The sequence below is a fragment of the Lepisosteus platostomus genome, unplaced genomic scaffold (genome assembly GCF_059453375.1).
Source record: "Lepisosteus platostomus isolate fLepPlt1 unplaced genomic scaffold, fLepPlt1.hap1 Scaffold_74_H1, whole genome shotgun sequence".
Lineage (NCBI taxonomy): Eukaryota > Metazoa > Chordata > Actinopteri > Semionotiformes > Lepisosteidae > Lepisosteus > Lepisosteus platostomus.
In genome coordinates, this window is record NW_028291686.1 from 60,612 (window position 1) to 80,000 (window position 19,389).

The 19,389-nt window shown below is 43.7% G+C and overlaps 3 non-coding genes and 1 pseudogene across 3 annotated transcripts; 3 read left to right on the forward strand and 1 right to left on the reverse strand.

Moving 5' to 3' along the window:
• The first annotated feature begins 744 nt into the window (after positions 1-744).
• Positions 745-826, forward strand: trnas-gcu (transfer RNA serine (anticodon GCU)). The gene has a single exon. It is a non-coding gene; the product is annotated as a tRNA-Ser (tRNA).
• Positions 827-13,306: 12,480 nt separating this feature from the next.
• Positions 13,307-13,379, reverse strand: trnar-ccu (transfer RNA arginine (anticodon CCU)). Its single transcript has one exon. It is a non-coding gene; the product is annotated as a tRNA-Arg (tRNA).
• A 1,297-nt stretch (positions 13,380-14,676) lies between these two features.
• Positions 14,677-14,790, forward strand: LOC148631667 (U5 spliceosomal RNA). Its single transcript, XR_015934609.1, has one exon. It is a non-coding gene; the product is annotated as a U5 spliceosomal RNA (small nuclear RNA).
• A 233-nt stretch (positions 14,791-15,023) lies between these two features.
• Positions 15,024-15,103, forward strand: LOC148631668 (U4 spliceosomal RNA; annotated as a pseudogene).
• The last annotated feature ends 4,286 nt before the right edge of the window (positions 15,104-19,389 follow it).

The window sequence follows — 19,389 nt, forward strand, 5'->3', positions numbered from 1 at the left end:
CTTTCAGCTAAGAACCCGACGTGCGCACCGTTTAAGCTGCATAGACTCGGTCGTTTAACTCTTCTCCATTAGAAGGGTTAAGGTTAAAGAAAAAAACATTGCTGACTTCTTTTTTTTTTTGCCAGCCGCGAGTGCTGATTAGCAAGGTTTGTATTTCATGTTTTGCAAGTTGCATCCATTATAAGAAAAACAAGTTGTTCAAGACAGGAAATGAATGCTTGCATTTAATTAAGTCTAGCCGTAGGCGGTTGTCCATAATGACCAGTTCTGTTCGAGAAGACAGAACAAAAAAGGCACCGCTGGGATTCGGAGCCAGGGTCTCCTGTTTACTAGACAGGCACCTTAAGCAACTAAGCCACAGCGCCCCAGGAGAGCTGTCCTTTGACAGCCACTTGGACACACCACTCAGACACATCTGCATTCGGTGTGTGCTCCGCCTGCTCGCTGAGCAAGTTGCCACCTTTACATATAATAGCAACATCAACACCAAGAGAAAGGGTGACAAATGGCTTTTATCTGGAACTTTTCATGTCCAAGGAGCTCAATGTGCTTTCTGTGTACAACAGGGCCACTGAACTCCACACTGGCCACTGAACCACAGCAGTGGCTTGCTGGCTTGACATCTCCCAAGGAAAATGTTGAAATCGCATGTGGAACAGGAAAATGACCCTCGAGTACGGGGGAAAAAAAAGAAAAAGATCATCTGGAGCGCGCCAACCCATGTCCGGACAGCCCAGATCCCTCGACGAGGTGGCCGAGTGGTTAAGGCGATGGACTGCTAATCCATTGTGCTCCGCACGCATGGGTTCAAATCCCATTCTCGTCGCGCTCCATGTGTGCCCGTTCGGCGTTGGCCCTCCTGTCGTTTGCTCCGGTTCTAGAGCCGTGCATTTTCTAGCGGTGGCTGAACATGGTATAGTAGGCTAACGTCGGTATCGAGCAGTAACAGTAACGGTATTTACGTGTCGCTGCTGCCAAGTGGCTCTGGGTTGAGACCGCGTTTTCACTTACTTGCAACGCAAACGGAGAAAGCGATTTTTGACAGTCTCTCGAGAGACCGCGCTAGGTGTTTAGGGATAGACTTTGTCAGTTCCCCCTGGGATGGTGGCCTCTCAAATAGTTTGTGATTCCTTATACAGTAGAAGCCTGCTTCGTGGCTTAAATCCAAGCTAAGGAAACGAGTTAGAGGTCTGATGCAGAACTGCGAATTCAATGAAGGGGAACACTACAGTACATTGCACTGTATGTGTGAGGAAAGCTGCCCCCTTCAGTCCCTTGTCGACCGAACAGAGGACTGTAAAGGATACCGCCAAGAAACTTAAGGATGCTGGTTGGAATCCAGCTCCAAAGAAGCCCCTTTGGGTGTTATGTCATCAAAAAGTAAGAACAGCGAATCTCCCTTTGATCAAAAGCGCAACAGAGCTGTTTTCCGTGGAGCAGGTTTCAGACCCGTAGACCTGTTTTATTTGTAGGGCAGGGCGCATTCCCAAACGCGAATCTCCTGTTTTAGAAATGCTTTGGGCGGCGTGAAGTGAAAATAAGAAGTGGGCTCCAGATGCACATGGAAGCAATCAAGTGTTTCATCCGAGCTGTTTCAAAGACTGCCCAAGAGCTTTCCTTTCACAGAGGCGCAACGATTAATGATGGGGGTGCACCCTTCAATGCGCCTTACGACTCTAGGGAGTGATTGAGACGATTCGTAGCGTGTGCTCATTTCTCTCTATTCCCCGTGTTGCAGTGGTAGGATGACGTAAATTACTGCTTCGACACGTAACGGCATTATAATCACGTGCAGGAGCTGAGGGCTTTAGTTTTGTTTCGTTTTCCATGGCGTTCGTAAGCGCGCAAATCAAAGGCAAGTCCTGCGTCTAAGACGAACGTAAATGCTTTTGAAAGTGCAGTGTGGTGCAGCTTGTAAAATCCTTGTCCACATTTGTGGTTTGTTGATGTTTGTTCTGTCTGCCAAAGTTGCATTTTGACATCCGGACGGGGGGACTTTATCATTTGAACGTGAAGCCAGCCTTAAACCCTCTGAGGCGTGTCTGTCTGCCGGCACGTATCTTGTGAAAGGTATTTTTTTTTTAACGGAGAGCAACTTTAAAAAGGTATCCGCAGCCACCTCGCAGTCCGTGTTTGATTATAGGAGGAATGCGGCGGCGGCGGGCTCGCTTTTGTCGTGGTCGAGTGGTTAAGGCGATGGGCTCGAAATGCGTTGGGGCTTCCCCGCGCAGGTTCGAAACCTGCCGACTCCGGCGTCTGCCACACGTCGCCTTGTGCCTGCGCGGCAGAGGCGAAGTGCCGCTTCTCCTTTCCTTGTGCTATAAAAACGCTAAATCGCTTGTCCCTGCTGCCATGGACATCAATTCTTCAGGTAACCACACACTTTGTGTTCGCACCTCTGGTGCTCTACTTATGCCTTTGAAAACCTAATGAATAAAGCTGAAAGAACCGACACAATATGTAGGTGCTCGTAAAGCACGCAGTAAAGAACAGTTAAGAGCAAGGGTTTCAGTGGGTTAACTGAGGAGAAGGCGTGATCGCTAATTGTTGACTTTGTATTTGGTGTTAGAAACACTCTTACTGTGCATGACGTGCAACAAATGTAGCCACAGAAATTGCATCACGCTTTCATGTATGCTATTGCAGACACCAACGTTGCCTAGATAGAAAACCGAAATAGCCGTGGGTTTGCTTGCTGGTCTGAAGGATCTCTCTTCGAATATCTATCATTTGTCAATGGAAGTAAAAGGCGCTGCAATCTCATACGTTCAGAATCAAACTTGCAGCTGTTGTTCGACTTTATTTCTTGACTAATTACAACTGAGTGTTGCATGAGCAGTTACGTAAACTTGTCTGGTATATTTGAACACAGATGCCGTTCTTCAATTAAAACTAACAGTACATTGTCAGGGACATTCAGTTCTATAAAAACAACCCAGTGGGCATTGATTCGTTGAATATACGTATATTTATGGCGAAATTACGTCTATACGTATATATACGTCGCCTAGACGTATAATCAACGTCGAATTGCAACCGTAAAATCGACGACATGAATAAACGCATATATAACACATCTAACACAGTGCCTGAGGCTTTTTACTGTAAATTACGAAGTAAATTATTTTGGCAGTAATTAATTTACACGTGTATAATACATATAGTAAATATAATAAATTAATTACTGCCAAAATAATTTACTTCGTGCACTGTGCAGAGTGCCGTATACTCCTAGTTGCGGCACACACGATACATACAGTAAAAAGCCTCAGGCACTGTGTTAGATGTGTTTTCGACGTTATATATGCGTTTATTCATGTTGTCGATTTTACGGTTGCAATTCGACGTTGATTATACGTCGAGGCGATGTATATATACGTATAGACTTAATTTCGCCGTAAATATACGTATATTCGACGAATCAATGCCCACAGCTTGGCATACAAGGGTTTTGCTGAGGGGGTCTTGCCACCTGCCTGAAAAAAAACAGTAAAATGTTTGAGTGCCTATAGAGTTTCTATTTTTATTTTCTTGACAAAAGTTGATACCATTTCCTGGACACCCCGTCCCCCATCAGTGCGCGGTGCCCGGGGAAAAATCTGTAGGGGGGCGTCTGAAATTCTGAGGGGGGAGTGATATTTCGGTTGAAACGGAGCTGTACGGTGCAGCTACCCAAATGAAATCTCGCAGCTATGCCATTGATTAGTGCTTCATGATAGAAGATAACGACTAGCAATCTGGTATTTGCGATGAAGTTCAGTTTCACATTTTTCGTCACTCTCACGGTTTGTATTGCCTGGAGCGAAAAGTACCATAAGCGTTCATTTTTGCAGCTACATGGACGTTCTGAATCGTTAAGAAAAAAATGTTGTAAAACCAACAGAAAGCACAGACTGCTATAACTAGTCCTAGTTATATAACAATTTTAAGTATAATGATAAACTACTGCAAGGAATCGGTCCACCTGAGCAAACAGGATCGTAATGTTGACACTCAATAACGACACTGATATGTGAAGTTCCTGGACGGATAGCCCTCCTGCCCATCAAACAGACTGAGTGACTGTTCGTGTCATTTAGTGTTTTCTGACCATTGACAAAGTACAACTATTTTTTTAGGGCGCAAATTAAGTTAGGTAAATCTTTTTGCCCAAAACTGAAGGGGCGACATTCCCCCCTCCCCCCGTGATGCCAGGCCTGTCCCCATCCTATTCCATAATGTCATTATATATAATACCATACAACAGTGACCGATCCTTACTAACTGCATGCGTTAAAATTGCACATCAGCTCATAGCAGGGGGCACATAGCCGCGATGTATTATCAATGTTAAATTTCAACCATAATATCGACAACATTAATAAACGCATACGTTGAGAAAATATCGAACCCAGCATATTTTCCGGTTATATACCACAATGCATTGCTAGTATTCGTTGGTCACCATTTTGGACACGTTTTTCAAACGTAGAAGTATATCTGCAAATATCTCAGCAATCCTCTTTTGACGAGTAAGTATGAACAATAATAATACTATCTGAATACATACAGATCTTTCTTAATATTATTTTGATTAAAATAGTACGTGAATAAGCAAAAAAATGGCACATAAAATAGTGTGAATGGGGAAGATGACACAAAATCGTTTTGCCGTTTCTCTTATTCTTATTCTATGTTGTACTTTCAAACTTTGGGTACTCTTATTTAGGACAGACTTTATTGCTCAACTGCTATGATGCAAGCCAAATTTTATACATTTATTTCAGCTTTGAGCTTAGTAAACCGTTCATTTTTTAGATTATACTAAAGAAGATATTAATCATCATTTATTTGGGAAGTAATATTATATAATTTTCTCCTAGCTGCGGTGCTGAAGTCCCACCCTACATCAACAGAAAAAGAAATAAAGGAGCACGCAATGTGTTACTTGAAGAATGCATATGCAAGGCAGGGGGCCAGGAGATCTGGACTCTGAAAATAATAGGTTTTTGGTTCTAACTGTTAGGACAATTAGACAGGGTTTGCAAATAGTGGACAAAAATCGTCTTAACTTCCATTGTAATATTTTTTTTCTTGGAAATATAGAAGTTGTACATTTTAAAATGTATATTTGAATCAAAATGTGGTTTTGAGTTAGTGTGTTAATGTAATTAGTTTTGTGTTTGTCATTACTATACTGTATATTGCCATGTTACCAGAATTTGTAGCTGAAGTTTAAGACTAGTTGTGTTTTTTATGATTATTGCCCATATGTTGATTGTTGATTGATTGTATACAATGTATAATTTGAAATACGTATGTTTCAGGTGTGAATGTGTATTTTCAGAATAAATTTCTAAACCTAATCATTGGCTTGATTTACTTGTTTCTACACCTATAAAATCTATCTTTGATGTATAATAGACCTCTAATGTTATCCGTATAATAGACCTCTAACCATATACGTATAATAGACGTCTAAAGTTATCCGTATAATAGACCTCTAACCATATACGTATAATAGACGTCTAAAGTTATCCGTATAATAGACCTCTAACCATATACGTATAATAGACGTCTAAAGTTATACGTATAATAGACCTCTAACCATATACGTATAATAGTCCTCTAAAGTTATCCGTATAATAGACCTCTAAAGTTATCCGGAACTCCAACCATATATGTATTATAGTCCTCTAAATTTATCCGTATAATAGAACTCCAACCATTTATGTATAATGAACGTCTAAACATAGACGTATAATTGACGTATAACTTTAGACGTATATTAGAATTTCATTCTAGACGAATTGTAGACCACATTTAGACGTCTAAGGTATACGTTTAATAGACGTATATTATACGTCTTTTGCCCACTGGGAAGAGACAGACAAGAGAATATTTCTACCTTTCATGTGGACTACGTGTTGACTTACTGATCGGAATAATTGAAAAGTTCGGGTCATATCCGATGCAGTGCGTGCTAATTAGAACAACAGCAACGCTGAGCTCTCAGCACCGTACTGAGCCCAGGTGTTTTTCTAAAGCTGTCAGGTGCAGTTCATTTACAGTACGCCCCGTGTCTCAACGGTAGGACGGAGTCAAATACTGCCTCGACAGGCAACAGCATTATAATAAACCGCAGGACTTGAGGGCTGTTGTCTTTGAATGTTCCAAGGCATTCGTAAGAGCGTAGGTCAAGGGCCATTCGTGCATCTCCTGTAACTCGAGTAAAAATGCTATTCAAAGTGCAGTGACTGAAATCGTCGTCCACATGTCTCCGTTGTTGATTTCTTTCTGTCTAAGAAAGTTCTATTTTCATGTCCGAACGGGGAGACTTTATCATTCCAACTTGAAGCCACCCTTAAGTACTCTGAGGTGTGTGTCTGCTTACACGTATGGCGTAAAAGGTTTCTTAAACGGAGAGCGAACTTGAAAAAAGTTGCCGCCGCCGCCGCCGCCTCGCACTCCCTGTTCGATTGTACCAAGAAGCCAACAGCTGGCGTATTCACTTTAATCGTGGCCGAGTGGTTAAGGCAACAAACATGAAATCTGTTTGGGTCTCCCTGCGCAGGCTCAAATCCTGCCGACTACGGTGTCCTTTGCATTTGCTCTCGTGCGTGCATGAAAAAGGACCAGCGCTGTTTTGTTTTCGCTGGGACCTTTAACACTCTAAATCGCCTAGACCCACTGCCTTGGAAATCGATTCTTCAGCACCCACGAGTGACGCTTTGCAGCTGGACGCAGATAACGATGCTTTTCTGCAACGAGCTTTCCAGCTGAATTTTCTCGGCAGCTCCATACTGAACCTGTTCTCCATTGCAACATAGCGGAGGCTCGTCACGTCTATAGCAAGGCTGTGTAGGACCGCATACGCCACAGTGACTTGTACACAGACCACATGAAAGGCAAGCAAAATACACGTTTAAAATTCCAAAGACTCACAAGGTCAGAGGAACAGCGATGACCTGAACAGATCTGTTACAGAAGTCTAGGTTGACCTTTTTAGAGCTGTAATTGCATTTTTGTTTAATAGAAGATCAAATCTACTCGCATGTACCAGCACCTTACAGTTTATTGATGTTAATTCTATTTAAGTAATAAGATTGCTAACGATGTTGGACTTTAGCCGGTGTTTTTTAGAACAAATTGCTTACTCTTCTGTAAGGAATACGCAGTACGTGCCTTTGTCAGTCATTGCTCACCATACCTGTAACTTTCTTATCTAACTCACTTCCTCAAATGGTGAAGGTCCACAAACCTAAATGAAAAAAACCCTTGTTGTAGATGAGGTGCACAAAAAAGCAGCCCCTGATAGTGTATAACACATTTATACTATTGCAGAGACACATGTAACATATATATATATACTGTATATATATATGAAACAGAAATAGAAACAGAAACAGGAATCGCTTACTCACCTGGAGAATCTCTGTAGGAATATCTAGCATTTGTCAATGGAAATAAAAGCTGCTTTAATACAGTGCATGTTCAAACTCAAACCCTCAGCTGCTGTTCTTGTTTGTTTTGGGACAAATTGCAACTGAGCATCGCATGAGCCGTTACGTACCCTTATCTGTTAGGGAATTTCAAGGGAGGAGTTAGGTCAGAATGGGTAGGCTGCAAAACAACAAGTAAAGATTTATTCCAAGATGAAACGTTGTGGCGGTTTTCTTATCTTTTCAGCATGGACTAAACTTTTACGTGTTCCTTATATGCTATATATGTATATATTAGCACCAATGTCGTTCTTAAAAACTAACATGAAATTGTCAGGGACATTCAGCTATATACAAAGACGAGACAGACAAAGTAATAATTCTGTATTAACGTGGCCTACATATTGACGCAATGATCGAACTAACTGACATGTTCTGATTCAGATCCCCTGCAGTTCATGCCAATTAGAACAATAGCAATGCTGAGTCCTCCCCACCCTACTGAGCACAAATTCAGCTGCTCTCCAGTTCTGTTCTGCATGTTTTTTCATTGCAATTGAGCTCGGAGCTGGAGATGATCTCCATACAGTTCTGTGTTAACTAGCCCGCACTTGCGCGCTAATTTACGGGTTGTGGCAAATGCTTTTCTATAGTTCATATACATGACGGCAACCTGTTACTAAGGAACCTGAGAGGTTTAAAAGCCTCACGAGCCAGGCAGGACTCAGACCTACAATCTTCTGATCCAAAGTCAGGCGCGTTATCCATTACGCCACTGGCCCATAGAACATGCGCTTGCACTCCACCACAGAGAGCTCTACACTGCTACTAGTAGTACACTTCCCCATCTAAATTTTCACAGCAAGAAACTTGTGTTTCCTACTATTTTTATCAGGTTTAAAATATCATCTCCTTAAAACAGAAAAAGTGTTGTGTCGTGCTGAAATTCCGATTGATTTTGAATTCAAAGAAAAAAGGTTTTCTTCCAAAACACCATGAAATTGTCACATCTTGCAGACAATAGGTGTATTCCATGTTGAAAAGAGAAGAAAGAAAACCATGGAGCCTTTTACAGGTGTGAGGCTTCTTCAGGTGTGAGAAGACCTCACAGTCGAAACGCTGTGTTTCCGTTCTTCTCTTTTCAGCATGCAATAAACCTATTACTTGTTCCTTTGCAGCTGAGGCATGCTGACGTAGCTACCCAGCTGAACATCTTGCAGACTCTACAGTACTTCTCTCCTGTAGAAGTAAAGCAGGGCTTGCTGGGTGAGCTTTTGCTCCGGTAAATTAGGTCACGTGTCATGTTAAATCACTTCTTCTAAACACAACATTTGCTGGAGCTAGCTTTCCCCATGAAAAGAGACATTTCCCTTACAGTACATGACATATCGTTTTTATTCTATCAATAAGTATAGAAATAAAACAAAAGAAAAAATGGTGTCGCCAAAGAATGCACAGCTCTGTCGCCTTGGGGAGGTGTCAAGGGCATTGAGCTCCTTGGACATGAGAAGTGCCAGATAAATGCCAATTTTCATCATTTCTCTTGGCGTCAGTTCTGCTATTAAATGGGACGGAGGCAACGGGCTCAGAGAGCAGGTTAAGTGCACACCGAACGCAGATGTGTCCAAGTGTCTGTAAAAGCGCGGTGCTCTGCTGGCGCTGTTCCCTAGTGGCTTAAAGTGCCTGCCTAGTAAGCAGGCGATCCTGGGTCTGAATACCAGCGGTGCCTCTCTCCGTGTCTTGTTGTGCCGCATGTCTCATTTCAGACAAACATGTACAGCTTGGTTCAGTTTAATGCAAGAATACATTTCCTTTCTGGAATAACTTGTTTTTGAAGAAATCCATACAGCTTGTGAAAGATGAAATCCATTCCTTGGTTGTCAGTGGAAAAAGATTGCCGGCTGCAAGAAGCGCAAGTGATTGTTTTCTTTGACCATAAACCTGCAAATGTAGGGCGCACAAAAGACTGTCAGACTCTGTGGTGCTGAAAAGTTGGTGGTTCAAGCCCCTCCAGTATGCGTGTCTCAGTTTTTCCAATGTAAACATCATCACCATTGCTAAAGAAGATGGCGCAGAAGGCTCCACAGCCGAAACGTTGTGCTTCTTTTCTTCTCTTTTCAGCATGGAGTAAACCTTTGCTTTATCCTTTGCAGCCTAAGCATGCTGACGCAGCTACCTTTCTCTTAACGCGCCTCAATCATTATTAACCAAAACGATCAGCAGAATAAGTCGCCTTTGTGGTGATGTCACTCCTCTGCTTCACAAATGTCCTTAGTGACGGGCCATTTCTTTCTGCCATTTTTCCGGAGCGGTTATTGATTACTCCATCATTTCCCTCTTACTTCCCATCACTAGATTGAAAAAAAAAACAGAAACAGGCTGACAGGACGACAATCAAATTGCAAAAACTCATCAAAGCACTCGATAGAGTATTTGAATCCACAAGTAGCTACGAGCAACTTTGTCCTGGCTTGCATGAAAGTCGGAAAATGTCAAAAAGAAAAAGATGGTGGCTTTTTCATATTCGTTCTTTTATTTTTAGTTCGTTGCTTCTTCTGTCCATTGTCCTCCTGCCTGGCTCTTGACCTGTTTGAACGCACACAGTAGACTTTCATGCAGGGGATTTGTCCTGAGCCTCTGTGAAAGACCCACCCACCCCCATAAATAACTGCTCTAGAAACACATGAATGCAAAACTAAACCACAGCTTAAAGAGGAGCTTGTCATGACCGCCAGGCAGTTAAGACCAACTCTTAAGTGATCTAATCAGCACCAGCAGTGGGTGATTATTAACAAACGCCGCCGCACGAGTTAACCCACCTGCACACACTCCACCGTGCGGTACACAGTGCTATTTTTACCATCTTTACCTGCTTCCCGCTGGTATTGAGTCTACTCCTTGAGAGCTCTACCTGGCGTTTTTTCCATTACCTCGTTTATTCTGGATATTGGACTCCCCTTCTGCCTTTTCGACTTTAGACCTCGCCTCTCACCTCGGACTGTTTGCCACCAGTGTTCTCCCTGGATTACGACTTACCTTACGCCTCTTGAGCACGAAACAAAGCAAAGCAGAGCAAAACAAAACGAACAAACGAAAACCCTCACGTCCCGCACTTGCATATAACGCCGTTACGTGCCCAAGCGGTATTGTACGTCATCCTAGCACTGCACCCCGGGGCGTATGGTATATGGGAACGAGCACATGCCACGAATCGTCTCGAATCACTCCCTACAGCTGTAAGCACCTTGAAGCGTGCGCCCCCAACATACTTCTTTGCGCATCTGTGAAAGGTAAACTCTTGAGCAAACTCTGAACCAGCTCTAAGGAAACTAATCCGATTAGACGTTACTTTGACTCATCCTTTAAGGGACCCTTGTTAATTGGAGAATCCAATGATTTCGAATGAATTCTGTATGCGTTAAAAGACAGCTATACACAGAAAACATGCAGGACACTTCTCATGATGTTTCCCGAGCCGAAACACAGTGCATTTTTCCAAGCCATCTGACAAAGCCCGCCCACTGAAAACTGCAGCAGATCGTGTAAAGACGTTCAACTTTGTAACTACTGCACGCACGCACAGGAAGCAGAATAAATTCCTCTTTTCAAACTGTCAAAGGTTTGCTTTGCGAACACTGCAGGACATCGCACAATCTCTTTTGAACGGGGACAAACGATTTCTTATGGGGCGCAGTAAGTACAGACGTTTAAAAAGCTCCACTCATGCCGACGATGCAGCATGAAGAAGCGCAACCTAACGTTTGCATTCCTAGCAAATTCCTTTTATTTTTTTATAAATAAAGACAGTCTTGTTTAACAAACAACACACACAACATTTTACATTGTCAATTCAGTTCAAATCAATGTATTTCTATATAGCGCCTTTCACAACAAGGGCTTCCCAAGGCACTTAACAATGCAAGTTGTTAAGAGCCTTGTGTCTAATATGCCGCCTAGGTTACGTGCTGTCTCTTTGAGGCAAATGTTTAAATCCTCTGAGTTAAGTGCCCTAGTTATAGTAGTCCTATCAGTATTGTTGCCTCCGATCAACAGATCCTCATTTTTCTCAGAGTTGAGTAACAAAAAGTTTTCACACATCCAAGTATTTCCTTCCTTAATGCATTTAACTAAACTGATAATAGAAGAGTTGTCGTTTGGTGTAAACAAAATGTTTATTTGAGTGTCATCAGCATATGAATGAAAGTTCATATTATTTTTTCATATTATCCTACCTAGCAGCAGCATGTAGAGAGAGAGAGCAATATTGGTCCCAGCACTGATCTTCTGGTACCCCAAATTGAACTGGTGACATTGATGAAGCAGTACAATTATTAGATATTTGAACATAATGAAAACGATGAGTAAAATGTGAAGTAAACCACTGAAGGACGGTTCCAGATAAGCCAACCTCAAACTCAAGCCTGTGTAACAAAACAGAGAGGTCAACCGTGTCAAAGGCAGCTCTAAGATCTAGAAGCACAAGCACTGTTGCATTCCCCGCATCAGTAGCTAAGAGAATATCATTTACGACTCTTGTTAATGCAGTTTCAGAAACCAGAATGAAATTTCTCAAGCATATTATTTGAATCCAGATACGATTGACGTTGGGCAACAACTATTCTCCCAAGACTTTTAGATTGAAATGGGACCTTTGAGACAGGCCTGTAGTTGTTAAGAACTTGTGGATCCAAATTTGACTTCTTAAGGAGCGGTCTAACAACCGCTACCTTAAATTGATCAGGTACAACGCCTGACGCAAGCGATGCATTCATCATACTAATTATAGGTCCTGCCAGTCCTTCGAGGGAATCTTTGACTAGCTGAGTGGGGATGGGATCTAGCGAACAGGTGGTTGACTTTGTCTTACGTCTGTGTTCATGAGTCCACCATAAGAAGAAATCTGAACAAGAGTGGTGATCATGCGAGGTCACCATGGAGGAAACCACTGCTCTCCCCCCCAAAAAAACCACCACTGCCCCTCTCAAGTTCGTTAAAGACCACATGGATGTTCCACAGCAACTCCTGGAACAATGTTCTGTGGACAGATGTGACAAAAGTTGAACTTGTTGGTAAATGTGCACAGCGTTATGTTTGGAGATAACAAAACACTGCATACCAACTCCAAAACCTCATCCCACCTGGGAAGCATAGCGGAGGCTGTACGGCTTGCAATCATCGAGGGACCGATGAATTCCAAGATGTATCAGGAAATTCTACAGCAGAATGTCAGGGTGTCTGCCTGTGATCTAAAACTCTAAAGACGCTGGGTCATGCAGCATGACAAAAACAAAGGAGTACATCAACAACAGAGTGGCTGAAACAGAAGAAATTCCGTATTTTGGGATGGCCAAGTAAGAGTCCTGACCCCAATCCCATTGAAGTGCTGTGGCGTGATCTGAAGCAGGCCGTTCAGTGCAAGACATCCCAAAAATATACATGAACTGAAACAGTTTTTCATAGAGGAATAGGCCAAAATACCTCCTAACCGCTGCTCAGGTCTGACCAGCCACTACAGAAAGTGGGGGTTGAGGTTTTTGTCATAAAGGAGGTTCCACTAGCTCCTTAATATAAGGGTTCACGTACTTTTTCCATCAATGACCTTGATTGTTTAAACCATTTGGTCAATAAAGAAACAGCAATGTCAAATGTTGGGCGTGTGTTGTTTGTTAAATCAGACTCTCTTTATTAATTATTATGACTTAGATAAAGATAAGATCACATGTTAGGAGCCATTCATGCAGAAATCCACATAATTCCAAAGGGCTGTTTACAAAAGTTTTTCTCCCAACTGTATGTGAGAGAAAAGCAGAGACGCTCACTGAGTAAGGTGGGGTTGCAGCTTCACAAATCACAAGGACATTTGTACACTCAAAAAGGGACAGGAGCACCCCAGATGGGACTCGAACCCACAATCCCTGGCTTAGGAGGCCAGTGCCTTATCCATTAGGCCACTGGGGCACACTGGGTTGGGTCGATCACGCTGATGAAGAGCCAGTTTTTTTTTTCCTTTGCTTTTTCAAAGGGATCCCCAAAATTAGGAAAGTTAGGCAGCAGAAGGTTTACTGTGACCTGAGAAGGACCGGCATCCAATCACGGTGGTACACACACACACGCTCTCACTCATCTGAGCTACACGGCTACCAAGATGATCTCAGGTGCGCCGAGCTGGTACGGAACATATTGAACTGATTGACGGCGAATTGTCTCTCAGACAGGCTTTTCACCTCTGAGCTCCCTGACTGACAGTAATCAGCTAGGTAGTGAAACAGTCAGCTGCTTCTAAGCCTTAAACAGCTGCATCTCGGCGCTTCCACAGAGAGATGATTTGAAAGCCAAACATCGCCCATTGGGAACACCTTACTATCACTAGTTTAAGAGACTCTTAAGGTCTTGCAGAGGTGCCTGTCTAATAGCATGCGCTTTGCAAGCTATAGGTGTTTAGGCTGAGGCAGAATGCCTGTTAACAAAATATTTTTCTAAAGGGGCCTCGCACTCTTTTCCAAGCAATGGTCACCATCCCCACCGAGTGTCACAATGTAGTCATGTCCTAGGACATCACCTGTTAGTCTCCATTTGTCTGCCACCAACACTTTAGGTTACGGGGTCACAACCGCACCCCGGAGACCAGAGGAGCCGTTGGCGTTCTGGCGGCGCAGATTGGGCTGAAGGTGGGGCGCTTGAATCTCGCTGTTGGAGGCCGTCTGAAACTGACCCAAGCCTTTCCCTTGAATTAAATGTAAATAAGAAATGAACCCCAGATGCACATGGAATCAATCACGTGTTTCCTTTGAGCCGTTTCAGAGACTGCTCCAGAGTTTACCTTGCACAGATGCGCAAAGATTAATGATGGGGGTGCACGCTTCCAGGCGTCTTACTACTGTAGGGAGTGATTGAGACAATTCGTAGCTTGTGCTCATTTCCCTCTATTCCCCGTGTTACAGTGGTAGGATGACGTAAATTCCTGCTTCGACACGTAACGGGATTATAATCAAGTGGAGGAGCTGAGGGCTTTAGTTTTGTTTCGTTTTCCATGGCGTTCGTAAGCGCGCAAAACAAAACAAGAAAACAATCCAACTACTCCAACTACAGGCTGATCAAGGTATCTCCCCTGCCAGGTAAGCCGAGAGCCGCAGGCGATGAGCCCGGAGCTGAACGGGCCCCACTGGCTCGTTTGTAAGGCCAGGTGCATTGCCAACCACGACTGGCAGGGCAGAGGCCTTGAAGGCGGCCTGGGCTCCTGCAGCTGTCCAGCCACGCACTCTGGTTTCTCTTCATCTCGTACAAATCTTTTGCCTTTTACTAAAGATTTCCAAGTAGAGGAGCATGAATGAGTTCCATACAATTTTTGTGCTTTCCTGCCTTCGGGTGGGGCGCAGCTGGGCTGGTCAAAGAGAGAAAACAAAACCGCTCACAATCGCTCTTATTACGGCGACTGTGGCCGTCTGCTCTGCGAGTCCTCGGTCTCCGCCTGTCTGATTGGCGCTCTTTCCTCTGGGAGGCGGGAAGTGTCCGGCCGCAAATATGAAGCGTTACAGCAACGACATGCCATGAGACGATTGATAACGATTTCCATAGGATCCCCGCGGTTGCCTGGCAACCGTCAGCTTTGTGCAGTGGCAGTATCGTAGCCTGTGAGGTTTAGCCGAGGCACGATTATTGCTAGTTGAAAACTTTTCTCGTCAGAGCGTGACATAGTCTTGCAGGCATCGTGCTGTCTAACTGCAATACTATACCGCTGGAGGAAACAGCCCGGGTTCAATGAGCCTTGGAATGTGACTAGGAAAGTGAAGCCTTTTGAAAGAGGTAATGTCGACGCTTTTTTAACAGAGCACCAAAAAAACGTCTTTTTTGAAGGACTGGGCAGTGAGCATTGTTGGTTCAGTGGTAGAATTCTCGCTTCCCATGCGGGAAGCTCTGGTTCGATTCCCAGCCAAAGCAGTGGCTTTTGCAGCGAGTGGCTCCATCACTTGCATCCCCTTGCAACTCGCAACTGAAAACCCACTGAAGCAAAACAGGTGTTAGCCAGGTCAGTACCCGGATGAGGGTGAGCTACAGGGAAAAACAAAGTTTCCAGCTGGAAGCGGTGTTAATGGTGCCGGTGGGGGGGCGCTCACCCTGAGGTCTGTGCGGGTCCCAATCCCCCAGCATAGTGACGGAGACGCTGTGTTGTAAAAGGGCGCTGTCTCTTGGATGAGATGTAAAACCGAGGTCACAGCGCTCTGTGGTCATTAAAAATGACCACCAAAACCTTTGACAAAAGCTCTTGGTAATTGATGGTCTTCAATAATGCTTCTCCTTTAGGTACATTTTAAATCAGCTGAAAAATGCTGTGAAATGGGGGGTCACTTCACGCCAGTGTAGGATTTGGGTTACAAGAACTATAAAACTGCACGAGAAAGCCCGTACACTGAATTACACGGCTTTCAATTCAAAGGAGGGCAAAAGAAATTCCCTGAGTTCGATTTTTTGCAGCACAGAGAGGATTGCTGTCGTCAGGCTGGTTAGCTCAGTTGGTTAGAGCTAATAACACCAAGGTTGTGGGTTCGAGTCCTGTACGGGCCAGGTCCTTTTCTCCTCTCTTACAAAAGCTGTTAGGTTCCTTTCCGTGGTGAGATGGGTTGTCATGCAATGCTGCTACATAGTGCCGACAGACAATTAAATGACAAAAATGAAGAGAGTTAAAGCAGCTGGAAAGGTTTTCTTACAACTTTTGAGCTGACACAGTTTTGGAAAATGTTTTCTTCACGCTGCACTGTACCACATAGGCAGCCAAGAGTCTCCAAAACAAAACAGAATTGACAGTCATATAATGTCCATTAACCCCGGTTTTAAACACAGCATCATGTCTGCCATCATAAGAATATGAGTCCAATATTTTAGAATATAGTCAGAATGTCTTCTAACCTTACCTGTGGTGTCTTTAATCCCTATTGCTCAATGCATGGTGTACGTACTGCATACATGTGTCTTGAGAATGAGGAATGGGCCCCTAAGACATTTACCTGTTTCACAAATGATCGGATTTTACTAGAGATTCTGTTTGGGATTCAGATGTGCATTCGGACAGCAATTCCTTTCAAGAAATGATACGTTCTGGATGAGGTCAAAGGTGCTGGAACACTGTATTTAGGATGTGTTTGCAGTGATTGTGTCTCCTGCTTCAACGCAGTGATATATAGATGTGCTCCTGTAATTTATTGGTACATGCCCAGGGCAGTAAGTAGTCTGAGGATTTATTTCCAGAAGGCATAGAGCAGTGAAACAGTGAAGTAGTGCAGCACACTGGATCATTATATTATTAGAATCTATTCTACCTAAATTATTACATTATACACAACTTGAGCTCTCAGCACCGTACTGAGCCCAGGTGTTTTTCTAAAGCTGTCAGGTGCAGTTCATTTACATAAAGGAAATCTCTTACTGGGTACGATTACAATGCAGTAAGTAGCACAGGCTACTTAGGGAGTAGGCTGATGTGTTTAAAAACAACCAGCGCCAGGCAGGAGTCAAACCTCCAAACTCCTAATCCATAGTCAGACACATTATCCATTGCACCACTGGCCCTGGTGTGACACTGCAGGACTGTAACCCAGTGAGCTTAGCACTGCAACTAGTAAAATATTACCCCCGGTCCATTCTTTTCCAAAAGTGAGAAACACCTGTTTTCTACATTTTGTCTGTTTTAAAACCATATCTCTTTAAACCAAACCAAGAGTTTGTCTTTTGCACTGATATTCTGATTCATTTCGATTTCAAAGAAAAAAAAAACATTACCTTCCAAAGCATCATAAAATTGTCCCTTCCTCCAGACTCTACTTCTCTCTTGTAGTAGTACAGCAGACCTTTCCAGGTGAGCAGATCACAGAGTCCGAAATGAGCTTCCTCCATCAAGCAAAGTACCTGAACATGACTCTGTCATCATAAAAGCGCCCCTGTAATAAAGAAATTAAATCCGAAATCAAGAGGGCAGTTGCCTACTGAAGTTCAAGAAGTCATAAATTTTAACCTAGCAACACATTAAAGGCTGCATCTATACAAGTACGATTCTAGAAATGCTCACCAGATTACGTTTTAAGAAAGAACTGCGCCTCCGGTTCCGCCGAGATCTTAACTCGGATGGCAGGATTCAGAGTCTGGAGTGTGGAATGATGGCGCATGGAGGGTCCACATACTGTGGATCCCTCAGTGATCTTCCGCGTGTTCAAACCGCCAGCGTGTGACTCCCCTGTCCCCCTGACCTCATTGCTCTGCTCTCGCCTCTCTGCAGCTGAGCCCGACTCATGGTAAAGTGGAAAAAAATATGCCCTCAACGTGAGATTTACTCTGGAGTGAGGATAGTTGTTACCTTCTTATCGTTAAAACGGATGTATGTGATGTGGCGACTAGTTTCTTCTCCATTAGCAGGCTTAAGGTTAAAGAAAAAAACATTGCTGACTTCTTTTTTTTTTGCCAGCCGTGAGCGCTGATTAGCGAGGTTTGTATTTCATGTTTTGCAAGTTGCATCCATTTTAAGAAAAACAAGTCGTTCAAGACAGGAAATGAATACTTGCATTTAATTAAGTCTAGACGTATGCGGTTGTCCATAATGACCAGTTCTGTTCGAGAACACAGAACAAAAAAAGGCACCGCTGGGATTCAGACCCAGGATTTTCTGTTTACTAGACAGGCGCTTTAACCAACTAAGCCACGGCACCCCAGGAGTGCTGTCCTTTTGCAGCCACTTGGACACACCACTCAGACACATCTGCATTCGGTGTGTGCTCCGCCTGCTCGCTGAGCAAGTTGCCACCTTTACATACAATAGCAACATCGACACCAAGAGAAAGGATGACAAATGGCTTTTATCTGGAACTTTTCATGTCCAAGGAGCTCAATGTGCTTTCTGTGTACAACAGGGCCACTGAACTCCACACTGGCCACTGAACCACAGCAGTGGCTTGCTGGCTTGACATCTCCCAAGGAAAATGTTGAAATCGCATGTGGAACAGGAAAATGACCCTCGAGTATGAGGGAAAAAAAAAGAAAAAGATCAACTGGAGTGCGCCAACCCATGTCAGGACAGCCCAGTTTCGTTGACGAGTTGGCCGAGTGGTTAAGGCGATGGACTGCTAATCCGTTGTGCTCCACACACATGGGGTTGAATCCCATCCTTGTCGCTCTCCATGTCTGACACGTGTGCCTGTTCGGTGTTGGCCCTCCTGTTGTTTGCTCCGGTACTAGAGCCGTACATTTCCTAGCGGTGGCTGAACATGGTATAGTAGGCTAATGTCAGTATCGAGCAGTGACAGTAACAGTATTTACGTGCCGCTGCTCCCAAGTGGCTCTGGTTTGAGACTGTGTTTTCACTTACTTGCAACGCAAACGGAGAAAGCGATTTTTGACAGTCTCTCGAGAGACTGCGCTAGGTGTTTAGGGATAGACTTTGTCAGTTCCCCCTGGGATGATGGCCTCTCAATTAGTTTGTGATTCCTCTAGACGTTTATACACTAGAAGCCTGCTTCATGGCTTAAATCCAAGCTAAGGAAACGAGTTAGAGGTCTGATGCAGAACTGCGAATTCAATGAACGGGAACACTACAGTACATTGCACTGTGTGTGTTAGGAAAGCTGCCCCCTTCTGTCCCTTGTCGACTGAACAGAGGACTGTAAAGGATACCGCCAAGAAACTTTAGGATGCTGGTTGGAATCCAGCTCCAAAGAAGCCCCTTTGGGTGTTATGTCATCAAAAAGTAAGAACAGCGAATCTCCCTTTAATCAAAAGCGCAACAGAACTGTTTTCCGTGGAGGAGGTTTCAGACCCGTAGACCTGTTTTATTCGTAGGGCAGGGCGCATTCCCAAACGCGAATCTCATGTTTTAGAAATGCTTTGGGCGGCGTGAAGTGAAAATAAGAAATGGGCTCCAGATGCACATGGAAGCAATCAAGTGTTTCATCCGAGCTGTTTCAAAGACTGCTCAAGAGCTTTCCTT